This window comes from Cervus canadensis, chromosome 4, assembly GCF_019320065.1.
Source record: "Cervus canadensis isolate Bull #8, Minnesota chromosome 4, ASM1932006v1, whole genome shotgun sequence".
Classification (NCBI taxonomy): domain Eukaryota; kingdom Metazoa; phylum Chordata; class Mammalia; order Artiodactyla; family Cervidae; genus Cervus; species Cervus canadensis.
Genome location: NC_057389.1, coordinates 31,695,103 through 31,708,596, shown reverse-complemented (window position 1 = coordinate 31,708,596; position 13,494 = coordinate 31,695,103). Strand labels below are relative to the sequence as shown.

Sequence of the window (13,494 nt, the reverse complement as noted above, 5' to 3'; positions counted from 1 at the left end):
AGCAAAGTTTGGTGCCTTCTACTGTAGATAGGGGCTTCCCTGGTGGTTCAGTGATAAAGAATCCACCTGCAAAGCAGGAGACATAGGAGACGTGGATTCAGTCCCTGGGTCAGAATGATCCTCTGGAGAAGGAAGTGGCAACCCACTCTTATTCTTGCCTGGAAAATTCCTTGGACAGAGGACCCTGGCAGGCAACAGTCCATGGAGTTGCAAAGAATCAGACATAGATGAGCAACTGAACAACGATGGCAAAGAACATATAGGCAGGGCTTAGGTCCCATGTAATGTCGGTGATGTTAGACTGTTTTAGAGGAATCACAGCTGAAGTACACTGAAGTATGTATCTTGGTAAATATTCTTCATAAGTTATTTTTTCCCTTAATTCTACATGATTTTTGACTTTTATACACTGAGTCTCACATTTGACATCTTTTATTTTCTGTCCCCACCAAATCAACTTCCATTTAGGAAACAGTGGACTCATGAGGGCCAGGCAACAAGTGAAATATTTGCTGATCCTCAAAGGGTCATGAAGCTTCTTGGTCAGTGCTTCACGTTGTACCTTTGTTACATACTTCTTTATCATTCTAAAACTTGAACTTGAAATTAAGCAATTAAAAAATTATAAAAGAAAGGGTGAAAGAGAAGAAGGAAGGAAGAAGGAAAGCATGCATGTTAGCATGTGATCCAGAAATCAGATCTTTAATGTAAACTCCCAAAATATCATTAAAGTGAAAGTTGCTCAGTCATGCCCGACTCTTTGCGATCGCGTGGATTATATAGTCCATGGGATTCTCCAGGCCAGAATACTGGAGTGGGTAGCCTTTTCCTTCTCCAGGGGATCTTCCCAACCCAGGGATCGAACCCAGGTCTCCCTCATTGCAGGCAGATTCTTTACCAGCTGAGCCACAAATTTAGGGATAGATAGGGCAAGACAGTAAATTGAGGAAGTTACCTCCTACCTCCTTTTTACCCCTTTCTTCACAACACTCATATCTTTTTGCACAGCCCTTCCCATCTACCCAGGTCCCAGCTCCAGGTGATACTCATGGCTCTTTTAGCCATGTGTTAGATTATCATTTGATTGTTTAAAACATTTTCCTTTAGAATTTCTTTCCATGAAGCCAACGGTTATACAATCATTAAATCCAATCTGTATTTTAGCAAGAGCTGCTTAGGGATAAACTCATCACAAATGTACCCAAATTATTTGGGGGTATAAAGCAGGTCAATGGTGAAAACAGTTTATGTCAGACTGGCTACCTTGTGATCATCCAAGAACATGGGTTGGACCACCTTCCAATTAATAGGTGGGCTATGGAGAACTTACAGAAATTGAAAGAAAGTTTATTAGTCATACAAGGGATTACTGGGAGGGGCAGGAGGAGCACAGACTTGTCACAGAGAAAGCTGGGCCTTTATCATGGTTAAGGAGTGAGACTAGGGCATTTTCTAGGTTTGGTTTGTGATTTGTGAAGTTGGAATGTTCCAAGAGGGCCACAGCAGGGCACGCATACCAACTTTATTATCAATCTGTCTGGATGTGGAGCTAACAGGAAAGGGGAAACAGGTCTAAAAGAAGTCAGTGGTATGCTGTCTTTGACAGCACATATACTAGAATGTATTCCCTAGTGGCTCAGACAGGCTCCTACAATGCAGGAGACCCAGGTTCTATCCCTGAGTCAGGAAGATCCCCTGGAGAAGGAAATAGCAACCCATTCCAGTATTCTTGCCTGCAGAATCCCATGGACAGAGGAGCCTGGTTTGTCATAGCCCATGGAGTCACAAAGAGTCAGACACTACTGAGTGGCTTAACACTTTCATACTTCATACTAAAATTAGAATATTAGCATGGCTCCAGCATAAGGATGACGTGAAGATTCATGAAGGACTCCATAATTTTGCTTGGGACCAGTAGATGCAAATTACTATATGTGGAATGAATAAGCAACTAGCATGGGAAACTATATTCAATATCTTATAATAAACTGTTATAAAAAGAATATATATATATGTATAACTGAATCACTTTGCTGTACGGCAGAAATTAACACATTATAAATCAACTGTACTTCAACTTAAAGAAAAAATCAGTGGTCTAATATCCAAAAAATAGGGTCAAACTCTTATTATGTTGATCTTTACCTGCTCAGTTAGTATGCCTAAGGGCTTCTTACTCCAGAAACCAAGGACAGCTTCCTCAGAGACTAAATGAGGATGAAGCAAAGGGTGCTAAGAAACCAGACTGACTCAACAAATTTGGAGAACAAGTATTAAGAATATTGGGGTCTTGTCCCTGCCTTCCTGTCAAGCCTGCATCCTCAGCTAAATGTGGGATCACACATAGAGGAGCAGTGCAGTGACAGACCTCCATGACTCTCAGATATAGTTTTCCTAAAGGGCTGGAACCCTCTAGGTGTAAAATGTAGTTTCATTCTTCTAAAACTATGTGCTAGCCGAGTATCACTACTTGTAGGGCAGGAGCAATTATAAAACATTCATGATAGATTTCAAAATCAGCCTTCATTCATTTACATTTTTTTTTCATTCATTCTTTTTCCAGTGAATAAGAACCTATTTAGCAACTCAGGTATTTTTCCATGTGCTATGATACATTGAGAAGCAAGATAAATCACTTGTTCCCATGGAGTTTGTTTTTGTGGGAGGTGACAGAATTTTTTTTTTTTTAGAGAAAAATTTCAGTTCTATTAAGTGCTATAAAGAATACTGGGTTCTATCTTAGCCTGAGGTGCCAAGGGAGGCAGTCTTCAGGGGACTGATGGCTAGCCTGAAATCTGAAGCATCAGTCCAGAAAGTCTTTTAAGAAGTTAATGCTTGGTGCAGGAGTTCCCATTTTCCAATTTTCATGTTTAGCCAGCACTATATTTAATTGGCCAGATAGAAATAGGGCAGAAATTGAAAATGGGCCTCTCTGCCTCTGTAATGAATTAAATAGTTTTCCATAGCATTAGCTGTAAATGACACTACTGAACTGACAATTTCTTTCTTGTTTGGGCTTCATTTAAACTTCTGAATGGTATTAAGAGGTTATTAGAGATTAATCTCCAATTAGGTATTCTGATAGCCCAAGAAATTGTCAAAGGGTCCCTCTGGCCATACTTTTTAGCATTAAAGAGATATTGAATTAATAATATTTTGCCATCTCTTCAGACCTTTAAACTCCTGTGACTAATGTCCAATCATTTAGCCCACTTAAACAGAATGTCACACTGTGAGCCTTCCATTCTGAATAGGTCACCGTAGGCTGGAGCTCATTAATGTTGAGTGTCCATTTCAGAAGCTGCAGCAGTCACTCAGCCCCTATGTTTTAAGAAAATAAGTAGAAAATCGTTTTCTCCCAAATGGAAGGGTTATGAAGGCAGTGCCATATGTCATTATTACTGTGACTAAAAAGTGTCATCACAGTTCTATAGTGCTGTATAATGCTCCCACATAAGGCCATAAAATCATGTTGGGTTAGTGAGTGAGGCCTCGGGCACACTTCCCAGACCCTCTGGAGTGCTGTGAACTGCACAGGACAGCGTCCAAAGCCCAGCATCAGAAAGCGGGAGCAGCTGTGCAAGGCAGTTGTGATTTATGTGGGATTCTCATCCTTTAAAACAAGAGGTGAATGAATTGACCAAGTATCTGCAGTGAGAATTTAAAAGGAAAGGTCAGAAGGGGATAACCTGAAAAGAATCTCCCTCACTGTGTTCATCTGAAAAGTTAAGAGCTCCTTTTCTTTCTCGCTTACACTTATTTTAAAGCTTACATTTTTAGTAGACTATGGAAGATACGTTATCACTTAGGGATGTATCTTTCAACTAATGTGTTTCTGTACCTGGTCTCTGTAACTGCATTGCATCCATTAGGCTAATGTGTAATCAATAATAATAAGACTTACCAAGGTGTAAATCATAGGGCTTGGCCAATTGTAATTTCTAAACTGGCATTTTCCTAGGAGTAAATACATGGTAGAACTCATTCATTGGTTTGGATTAGATGACTTATATAAACATCTGTTAACTTTAACTCTCAATGTTATTTCCCCCTTCTGTAGAAGCTCCTTCATTTGATTTTCCTTTAAGGAACTATGGTCTTCCTCCAACCCCACTTTTCTGCAGTTTTGCTGGGACTATCAATAGCAGTAACGCACCTTCCTGAGCCAAAACTGGTAGACATGTGACCCAAATTACACCAATAAGATTGCCCTTCTGCTGTGTTTGAATTTTAAGAAGAGACACAGGGATAGAAAATGGTTGGGCCCGATAAACCACTGTGAAAAGCTGAAGAGAATTCCTATGGGTTTCTTGTTTCTCACATCACTAAAGCAGTCCTAAATCCTGTTCTTATGAAAAGTTGGTTGTAAAGGATTCCCTTATTTGGGGAGCTATTCTATTTTCTTCCAATATATTCAATTTAAGCAAAATTAATTGTTTCTATTGTGGCCCAAGGACATTAACTAATACCATGATATCAAAACCTCCATCCAATAGATAAGCTAAAGAAATAATTGTTTGGACAAAGACATTAAGAATAGAGTAGATATAGGTGGTTGTATTATGTGGAAATGATGTTTTTGGTGGGGGTGGGACATTGAAAAAAAAGCAGTGGGGGGCTTTGGATTTGGAAGGTTTTAAATACTAGACCCTGGTATTTTCTTTTTCATATAGTACAAAGGAACAGAAAAAAGACAACCTAATTTCTATAGTATTCCCATGACATCCAAGACCTTGTCTCATGACATATATGAATTTCAGTTATAGTATCTATGAAGTAATGGAGGTAGGCTGGGTGATTGGAAGATCTTGTTTAATTCTTTGGTGATGTAATAATGTATAATTATTCAGCAAGCCAATGGTGAAATGTTGAGCAGAAGAATGACCATATAAAAACCATGTTTTAAGATTAATGTAAAAAATAACATTTCTGTAGTTAAACTTGAAATAGAATATCTGAATTCTTCATTACTCATTATAATTTTAAAAACAAGTTTGCAAAATACCTAGACCTTTAGAGTAAGAAAACTACATGGGATTGCTAGTTAAAGTCAAAGGTAAGTGAGTAAAGAAAAAGACTGACCTAACATGTTAGGTGCAAATTTTATCAGGGGTAAAAAAAATTCATTTAAGAAAATAAATTTTAATGGGCATGAAAAAAATCAACAAACTTTAACAAAACTCCTTAAGCAGATATACATAATGTAAATGAATGACTGCCTAGTAAGCAAAAGTAAACTTATTTTGATTATTTGAAATGATTTTTTTCAATGATTTTAAATTTGCCTAGTATCTGACAGTGTTGAAATGTTGAAATGGCATTTAAAAATGATTTAAACATGGAACTGATCTCTCAGTCTGAAAACTACTCCGTTACCAATACATTCTTTAACATATGTTTGCCTATGAAATATAACAGAGAAAATGCACAAAACAAAAATCAAAATAATGAATTATCATAAAACCATCATCCATGTGACTACCATTCAAATCAATAAATAGAACAGAATGTAACCTAAAAGCCTCTTCCTACCTTCTCCCCATCACTACTTCTTCCTTGTCTCCAAAGGAAACATCATCCTGACGTTTACTACAATCGCTCCCTTGGTTTTACCATCTAATCCCGGGCTAGCTTTTCCTGTTCTTTTAATTTTGTCCTAATAGAAATATATGACTTCTTTCACTTATTATAGTTGTGAGATCCATCATTGTTGTGGGAAGCTATATCTCATTCATTTGCCTATTATATTGTAATCACACTGCTTCAGTTGGTAAAGAAGCCTCCTACAATATAGGAGATGGCCCGCAATGCAGGAGACATGGGTTTGATTCCTGGGTCGGGAAGATCCCCTGGAGAAGGAAATGGCAACCCACTCCAGTATAAATACTGGGAGGTCCCATGGACAGAGAAGCTTTTGTCCATGGAGTTGCAAGAGTCCAACACAATTTAGCAACTAAACCGCCACCACATAGTAATCCACATATGAATATGATATAATGTTATATATAATATATATATATATAATATAATCTATTATAATATTAATGCCTATGGGGATTATTTACATTACTGATTCTAAATCATACCACTGTAAGCTTTTGTATACATATTTCTTCAAGTTCATGTAGTTACATTTATATTGGGTGCTTTTTATAGAATGGAGTTTCTGGGCAATGGGATATATGTTAGCAGTTATATGTCCACTTTAGCAGATAATGCAAAGACATTTTCTAAAGAGGTTGTAGCAATTTATACTCCAATCATTGTGTGAGAATTTTTATTGATCCATATCTTTGATAATGCTTGTGGAAGTATTTTTAATTTTAGCCAATCTTAGGCATGTGAAGTATTATTTCACTGTGAGTTTAATCTGCATAATCATAAGTAATAAATTTAAATATGTTTATTTGCTTCTTGCATGTCTTTTTTTGAAATGTCCATTCATATCTACTTTCTTGCATCTTTGTCCAGATAACTTTCATTAATTTTGGAAGGTTTACAGCTATTATCTGTTCAGATATGATGGCTGCCTTTTTCTCTTTCTAGATATTCTTTTCTTACCATATATTTTATGACCGTTACCTACATTGTACTTTCTTTCATATGGCTCTCTCTGCTTCATTCATTATTCTTATTATTCATCTAGTTCACTCAGTATCTTGTCATTTCTGTTTAACTTGTTGTTAATCTCATCCAGGGCATTCCTCATTTTGATTACTATATTTTTATTATCTGAAATTTTCACTCGTTTTTTTTTCCCCAATTTCTGTTGTTATTGTTCAGTCACTAAATCTTGTCCAACTCTTTGCAAGCCCATGATGTGCAGCATGCCAGGCTTCTCTGTCCATCACTGTCTCCCTGGGTTTGCTCAAACTATATTCATTGAGTCATTGATGCCATCTGACCAACTCATCCTCTGTTGCCCTCTTCTCCTCAATTTTCCCAGCATCAGGGTCTTTTCCAATGAGTCAGTTCTTTGCAGCAGGTGGCCAAAGTATTAGAGCTTCAGCATCAATTCTTCCAAAGAATATTAAGGGTTGATTTCCTTTAGTATTGATTGATTTGAACTACTTGCTGTCTAAGAAACTCTCAAGAGTCTTCTCCAGCACCACAGTTCAAAATCATCAAATTTTTGGCACTTGGCCTTCTTTATGGTCCAATTCTCACACCCATACATGACTATCAGAAAAACCATAGCTTTGACTATACAGACCTTGGTCAGCAAAGTGATGTCTCTGTTTTTTAATACACTATCTAGGTTTGTAATAGCTAGTCTTCCAAAGACCAAACATCTTTTAATTTCATGGCTATAGTCACCGTCTGCATTGATTCTGGAGCCCAAGAAAGTGAAATGTAACTCTATTTCCACATATTCCTCATCTATTGGCCATGAAGTGATAGGACTGGACTCCATGATCTTTTTTGAATGTTGTTTTAAGCCAGCTTTTTCACTCTCCTCTTTCACCTTTATCAAGAGGCTCTTTAGTTCCTCTTCGTTTTCTGCCATTAAAGTGGTATCATCTGCATATCTGAAGTTGTTGCTAGTTCTCCCAGCAGTCTTGATTCCAGTGTGTGATTTACCCAGCCCAACATTTTTCATGATGTACTCTGCATATAAATTACATAAGCAGGGTGACAATATATAGCCATGATACTCCTTTTCCAATTTTGAATCATTCTGTCATTACATGTCTTGTTCTAACTGTTGTTTCTTGTCCTGCATACAGGTTTCTCGGGAAGCAGATTAGGAGATCTGGTATCTCCATCTCTTTAAGAATATTCTACAGTTTGTTGTGATCCACCAATCAGAGGCTTTAACGTAATCAATGGAGCAGAAGTAGATTATTTTTGGTAATTCCCTTGCTTTTTCTATGATCCAGCGTATGTTGGCAATTTGTTCTCTGGTTTCCAAATCCAGAGATTTAGAAGGTTTCTAAATCATTTCTAAATTCTAAAGACTTTTCTAAATCCAGCTTGAACTTCTAGAAGTTCTTGGTTCATGTACTACCGAAGCCTAGCTTGAAGGATTTTGAGTATAATCTTGCTGGCATGTGAAATGAGTGCCATTGTATGGTAATTTGACATCATTTGGCATAGCCTTTCTTTGGGATTGGAAAGAAAACTAATTTTTCCAGTCCTGTGGCCATTGCTGAGTTTTCCAAACTTGTTGGCTTAATGAGTGCAGCACTTTAACAGCATCATCTTTTAGGATTTGAAATAGTTCAGCTGGAATTCCATCACCTCCACTAGCTTTGTTCATAGTAATGCTTCCAAAGGCTGGTTCAATTCCAGGATGTCTGGTTCAGAATGTCTGGTTCTAAGTGAGTGATCTGCCAATATTCTGCCACTTGTATTCATCCAATTTAACATAATAAAGTGGCTATTTTTAAATCTATGAGTGGTCACTATAGTATCTCGATCATCAGTAGATCTGTATTTTCATTGTTTCTGCTGATTTTGTTCATATTTTTTTGTCTCCTATTATGCATGGTTATTTTTTTATTGTTGGGGCTTGTTTCCCAGAATTATTTGCAGAAACAATTTAAGGTATCTGATATAATTATCCTCTTCCACTCAGGATATAGATTTTCTAATCTGTAGGAAATAAGTCTTGGTTTCAGCTCATTTGGGGATGAGTTACAAGTCCCTGAAAGGGGCTGCCTGTTACTCTTTTAAATTTAACCCTCAGTTCAATTCAGTTCAGTTGCTCAATCGTGTCCAACTCTTTGCGACCCCATGAATTGCAGCACGCCCGGCCTCCCTGTCCATCACCAACTCCCGGAGTTTACTCAAACTCATGTCCATCGAGTCGGTGATGCCATCCAACCATCTCAACCTCTGTCGTCCCCTTCTCATCCTGCCCCCAGTCCCTCCCAGCATCAGGGTCTTTTCCAATGAGTCAACTCTTCGCATCAGGTGGCCAAAGTATTGGACTTTCAGCTTCAGCATCAGTCCTTCCAATGAACACCCAGGACTGATCTCCTTTAGGATGGACTGGTTGGATCTCCTTGCAGTCCAAGGGACTCTCAAGAGTCTTCTCCAACACCACAGTTCAAAAGCATCAATTCTTCGGCGCTCAGCTTTCTTCACAGTCCAACTCTCACATCCATACATGACCACTGGAAAAACCATAGCTTTGACTAGACGAACTTAACCCTAAGATGCAGCATTTCCATATCTATCCCCAAAGCAAGGGCGATTCTGTAGTTTTCCTCTACCTGCTACCTTAAACACCAATATTTGTCCACTTAACCCAATACGGCTGTAAAAATCATGATCAGTCTATGGCTGTCTGCCATAGAATTGGCATGCCTGCATTGTCGGTCGTGTTCAACTCTTTGCAACCCCATGGACTGTAGCCCACTAAGCTCCTCTGTCCACGGGATTTTCCAGGCAAGAATACTATAGTGTGTTATCATTTCCTCTTGCAGGGGATTTTCCCGACCCAGAGACTCTCCTCAGTCTCTTGCATTGGCAAGTGGGTTCTTTACCACTGAGCCAGCTGGGTAGCCCTACAGACCTGGCGAACAACTTAAAAAAAAATATGTGGCCTCCAAGTCCAAGTTTACCTCTTTGAGCCTCTATCTTCCTGGCCTAATAATTCTTAACTATTGTAACAGTAGTTCAGCAATTTTTAAATAGATACACATATATGTTAAATATTATAAATACGTATGTATATTTTCTTCAGAGGACAGCTTTTCCAAATAGCTAATAAACCATTTCTGGAAGTGGAAGTCTCTTGGTTGGTTCATTTCATTGTCTATCATACTACTATAATTATAATTTTAGAAAAAAATCTTTGATTAACTCATTAAACATTCTACTAAGTATATCTATTTCATTCCATTTATAATAATATCTAAACATCATAGCTCATAATTTGTAGCTTATTATAATTTAACTTTAATCTTATTTTCTAACTTTATATAATGTCATTCTCAACCACTTGCGTTATTATTCTAGAGCTAGGAAGCTACATGGTTCCCTGGTGACAAGGGACAGTCTAATGTTCTCTTGCTATTAACTCATGCTGTTTCTCCTGTCAGAGTGTGCTCTCACTGTTTGGTGGTAAAATCCTACTCACCTGTTTAGACAGCTTTTATGTTACTCTTTTGTGAATGCACATCCTAAACCCAGCCCAAACATAGACAGTAAAATACACAGCAGACCTGATCCTTCCCTCCTCAGTTTCTAACATGAATTCCCATGTACCTTACCAATTTCCTGAATGCACCCTATTTCCATACCTTCATGCCCTTGCTCAGAACAAACTCTTTCCTTAAGAAGGCCCAACCCATGCCTCAGAAAGATCCTATTTTTCTTTTCCTTTATTTCACACAAGAGCCAAGTTAATACATCATTTGCATTGCACTTTGTCCAGACCTCAATTTTAGTAGATTCTAGTCATAGTAGTCATTGTGCTTATGTTCTGAATTATTGGTCAGATGCTTTTCTTCCTCAGTTTGTTTCAGTTCAGTCGCTCAGTCATGTCTGACCCTTTGTGACCCCATGGACTGCAGCACACCAGGCTTCCCTGTCCATCACCAACTCCCAGAGCTTGCTCAAACTCATGTCCATTGAGTCAGTGATGACATCCAACCATCTCCTCCTCTGTCATCCCTTTCTCCTCCTGCCTTTAATCTTTCCCAGCATCAGGGTTTTTTCCAATGAGTCAGTTCTTCGCATCAGGTGGCCAAAGTATTGGAGCTTCAGCTTCAACATCAGTCCTTCCCAATGAACACTTAGGACTGATCTCCTTTAGGATGGACTGGATGGATCCCCTTGCAGTCCAAGGGACTCTCAAGAGTCTTCTCCAAGACCACAGTTCAAACATCAATTCTTCGGTGCTCAGCTTTCTTTACAGTCCAACTCTCACATCCATTATTGACTACCGGAAAAACCATAGCTTTGATTAGATGTACCTTTGTCAGCAAAGTAATGTCTCTGCTTTTTAATATGCTGTCTAGGTTGGTCATAAATTTTCTTCCAAGGAGCAAGCATCTTTTAAGTTTATTGCTGAAGTCACCACCTGCAGTGATTTTGGAGCCCAAGAAAATAAACTCTGTCACTGTTTCCATTGCTTCCCCATCTATTTGCCATGAAGTGATGGGACCAGATGCCATTATCTTCATTTTCTGAATGTTGAGTTTTGAGCCAGCTTTTTCACTCTCCTCTTTCACTTTCATCAAGAGGCTCTTTAGTTCCTCCTCACTTTCTGCCCCAAGGGTGGTTTCATTTGGATATCTGAGGTTATTGATATTTCTCCCAGAAATCTGGATTCCAGCTTGTGCCTCATCCAGTCCAGCATTTCTCATGATGTACTCTGTATATAAGTTAAATAAGCAGGTTGACAATATACAGCCTTGACACGCTCCTTTTCCAATTTGGATCCCGTCTGTTGTTTCATGTCTGGTTCTAACTGTTGCTTCTTGACCTGCACACAGATTTCTCAGGAGGCAGGTAAGGTGGTCTGGTATTGCCATCTCTTTCAGAAGTTTCCATAGTTTGTTGTGATCTACACAGTCAAAAGCTTTGGTGTAGTCGATAAAGCAGAAGTAGATATTTTTCTGGAATTATCTTGCTTTTTCTATGCCAACAGATGTTGGCAATTTGATCTTTGTTCCTCTGCATTTTTCTAAGCCAGTTTGAACATCTGGAAGTTCATGGTTCACATACTCTTGAAACCTGGCTTGGAGAATTTTGAGCATTACTTTGCTAGTGCATCAGATGAGTGCAGTTGTGCGGTAGTTTAAGCGTTCTTTGGCATGACTTGGAATGAAAACTGACATTTTCCAGTCCTGGGGCCACTGCTGAGTTTTCCAAATTTGCTGGACTGTTGAGTGCAGCACTTTCACAGCATCATCTTTTTGGATTTGAAATAGCTCAATTGGAATTCCATCACCTCCACTAGCTTGTTCATAGTGATGCTTCCTAAGGCGCATTTGACTTTGCATTCCAGGATGTCTGGCTCTGGGTGAGTGATCACAAATCATGGTTATCTGGATCATGAAGATCTTTTTTGTATGGTTCTTCTGTGTATTTTTGCCACCTCTTCTTAATATCTTCTGCTTCTGTTAGATCCATATCATTTCTGTCCTTTATTGTGCCCATCTTTGCATGAAATATTCCCTTGGTATCTCTAATTTTCTGGAAGAGATCTCTAGTCTTTCCCGTCCTATTGTTTTCCTCTAATTCTTTACATTGATCATTGAGGAAGGCTTTCCTATCTCTGTGCTATTCTTCAGAGCTCTGCATTCAAATGGGTATGTCTTTCCTTTTCTCCTTGCCTTTAGCTTCTCATCTTTTCTCAGCTATTTGTAAGGCCTCCTCGGACAATCTCAGATTATCTTCCTCAGAGTTTCTTACTCAGATTATCTCTTTTTTATCTTCTTGTTTTGCCCCAAATTCAAAACAGTAATTGATGTACTCCTAATATGCTGCATTTAATATCTGATTGATACGTGGAAAAATGCATATAATGTGTCTCCACTTCACTAGTTATGAAATAGTTTTCCACAAATGGATTCAGAAATTCAGTCTATATAATGGGCCCAAAGTTCAGGTCATCATATTTTTTAAATTTTTCATGATAATAGAGAGAAAATGGCAGGAATTAATAAATGTCAGGCACAATTCCAAAACCTCATTTAGCTAGTATTTTGTCTTGCTTCCACCAAAGTGTGACTAACAAATAGAATGATGCTTTATTCTCTCCATTTGGGTTTTGCTTGTTAACGTACAGTGGAGATTTTATTGAGCTGTGAAATTGCTGAAAGCACTCATCTCCAAACATTAGTGGACTTAAGAATCAACTGGGAAAATTGTTAATATTACAGATTTATGACCCTGAGTGTCTGGTTCAATAGGGCAGTGTTGGAAACTAGGAATAAGCATTTTATTCAGCACCTCATGTAATTCTACTTCAAGAATTCCGCTACCATTGTTAATAATAGTCTGGTTTCTATGTAGTTATTGGTCTAGAAGTAAAAGCAAGCTATTGGGCATACACATAAAGTCTAAATAATAAAATGCTGAATTCTACAAAGCTGAATAGAAACTGTCTTAGCTATATTACATCTGACATGTTGAATGAAATGAAACTCTATTTTTCACTATCTAATAGCAACCAAAGGGGCATAAATATCAGGCAACAGTGGTGAAGGGAGGGAATTTATCAATTGCCTTAGAAACCAATTACATATTGCTTAATAAAAACAGCAAGTCAGAGGGAGAGACAAACTTAAATTAAGAACATATGTTATCCTGAAAGATATTTCTCTGGGCTAACATCTACCCTAATCCCCACAAATACTTTACTTCTAATCACCCCCCTGTCCTTTTTATCTGCCTGTCATTCTTTTAAATGATGATACTTAACTAAGATTATAATCTGGCAACTGTTGTTTGACAGACCATGAATTTGTTTGCAGAATAGATGGATTAAATACAGACTAGAGATGTTGATGGACTCATAGGAATTTATTAATGTAT

At 38.1% G+C, this 13,494-nt stretch overlaps 1 pseudogene; it reads left to right on the top strand.

Moving 5' to 3' along the window:
* The first annotated feature begins 1,804 nt into the window (after positions 1-1,804).
* On the top strand, positions 1,805-1,903 carry LOC122441114 (annotated as a pseudogene).
* The last annotated feature ends 11,591 nt before the right edge of the window (positions 1,904-13,494 follow it).